Here is a 2,438-nt window from a genome sequence, read left to right as displayed (position 1 = left end):
GGGCCCATCCTGAAACTGTGGGCTACAGCACATCGATTTGGCCTAAAAATGCTGCGTTCGCACCGTTTCACTCATTTGTCCATCCAAATAGCCACAAAAATTTAAACGGACCACACTGGGATAATCCCCAACCTCCTTGGAATGCCCCGGTTAATTTTTAGCCCACAGCATGCTCGGACCCCTAGCCCACCCCCGAAACCATGGTCTATAGCACACTGAATTTTTCTAAAAATGCCCCGCTCGTGCAATTTCGCCCGTTTGTCCCCCCAAATAGCCACAAAAATTTAAACAGACCTTACTGGGACGATTCCCAACCTCCCTGGCATGCCCTGGTCGATTTTTGGCCCACAACACGCCCGGACCCTAGGCCCACCCCTAAAACTATGGGCTATAGCACACCAATTTGGCCCGAAAATGCCCCATTCACACCATTTAGCCCATTTGTCCACCCAAATAGCCACAAAATTTAAACGGACCACAATAGGACGATCCCCAACTTTCCTGACATGCCTCGATCAATTTTTAGTCCACTGCACCCCGTACACGGGCCCACCTTTGAAATCGTGGGCTATAGCACACTAATTTATCCCGAAAATGTTCCGTTCACATTATTTTTCCCGTTTGTCCACCCAAATGGCCACAAAAATTTAAACGGACCATATTGGGATGATCCCAAATCTCCCTTGCACATCCAGGTCAAATTGGTGTGCTATACAATATGGTTTTGGGGGTAGGCCCGGGGTTCGAGCATGCTGTGGGCCAAAAATTGATCTGGGTATGCCAGGGAGGTTAGGGATAATTGCAGTGTGGTCCGTTTAAATTTTTATAGCCATTTGGGTGGACAAACAGGTGAAACGAAATAAATGGGGAATATTTAGGCCAAATCAGTGTTATATAGCCCACGGATTTGGGGGTTGACTCAGGGCCCAACCGTGCTGTAGGCCAAAAATTGGTCGGGGCGTGCCAGGGAGGTTGTGGATCATCTCAGTGTGGTCCGTTTAAATTTTTGTGGCCATTTGGGTGGAGAAACGGGCAAAACGGCTCGAGCGAGGCATTTTGGGGCCAAGGGTTTGGGCGTGCTGTAGGCTAAAAATCGACCGAAATATGCCAAGGAGGTTGGGGATCATCCCAGTGTGGTCCGTTTAAATTTTTGTGGAAATTTGGGTGGTCAAACGAGCGAAAATGCGCAAACGGGGCATTTTCAAGCCAAATCAATGTGCTATAGCCCCCGATTTTGGGGATGGGCCCAGGGTTCGGGCGTACTGTGGGCCAAAAATTGATCGGGGCATGCCAAGGAGGTTGGGGATCATCCCAGTGTGGTCCATTTAAATTTTTGTGGCTATTTGGGTGGACAAACAGGTGAAACGACATGAACGGGGCATTTTTGGGCTAAATTGGTGTGCTATAACCTACGGTTTCAGGGGTAAGCTCAGGGTTCGGGCATGTAGTGGGTCGAAAATCAACCGAGGCATGCCAGGGAGGTTGGGGATTATCTCAGTGCGGTTCGTTTAAATTTTCATGGCCATTTGGGTGGACAAACGGATGAAACGGCGGGAATGGGGTATTTTCGAATCAAATTGGTGTGCTATTGCCCACGGTTTTAGGGGTGGGCCCAGAGTCTGGGCGTGCTGTGGGCCTAAAATCGATAGGGGCATGCTAGGGAGGTTAGGGATCATCCCAGTTTGGTCCGTTTAAATTTTCATTACTATTTGGGTGGACAACTGGGATAAACGGCGCGAAATGGGCATTTTCGGGCCAAATCGGTGTTCTATAGCACACAATTTTAGCGGTTGGCCTGGGGTCCAGGTGTTCTGTGGGCCAAAAATTGATCAGGGCGTGACAGGGAGGTTAGGAATCATCCCATTGTGGTTTGTTTAAATTTTTATGGCCATTTGGGTGGATAAATGGGCAAAATGGGGCATTTTTAGGCCAAATCGGTGTGTTATAGCCCACGGTTTTGGGGTTGGGCCCAGGGTTCGGAAGTCCTGTAGGACGAAAATTGACTAAGGCATGCCAGGGAGGTTGAGGATTGTCCCAGTGTGGTCTATTTGTATTTTTATGGCCATTTTTATGGATAAACAAGCGAAATAGCGCAAACAGGGTATTTTCGGGCTAAATCGGTGTGCTATAGCCCACAGTTTAGGGGGTGGGCCCAGGGTTCGGGTATGCTGTAGGCCAAAAATTGACTAGGGAATTCTATGGAGGTTAGGGATAGTCCCAATGTGATCCATTTAAATTTTGTTGGCCATTTGGGTTGACAAACAAGCAAAACTGCACGAACGGGACATTTTTAGGCCAAATTGACGTGCTATAGCCCACAGTTTTGGGGGTGGTCCTGAGATTCGAGTGTGTTGTGGGCCAAAAATTAACCGGGACATGCCAGGAATGTTAGGGATTATCCCAGTGTGGTCCTTTTAAATTTTTATGGCCATTTGGGT

This window comes from Capsicum annuum, chromosome 6, assembly GCF_002878395.1.
Source record: "Capsicum annuum cultivar UCD-10X-F1 chromosome 6, UCD10Xv1.1, whole genome shotgun sequence".
NCBI classification, from domain to species: Eukaryota; Viridiplantae; Streptophyta; class Magnoliopsida; order Solanales; family Solanaceae; genus Capsicum; species Capsicum annuum.
The sequence above is the reverse complement of the archived record's forward strand: the minus strand, read 5'-3'. Positions refer to the sequence as shown.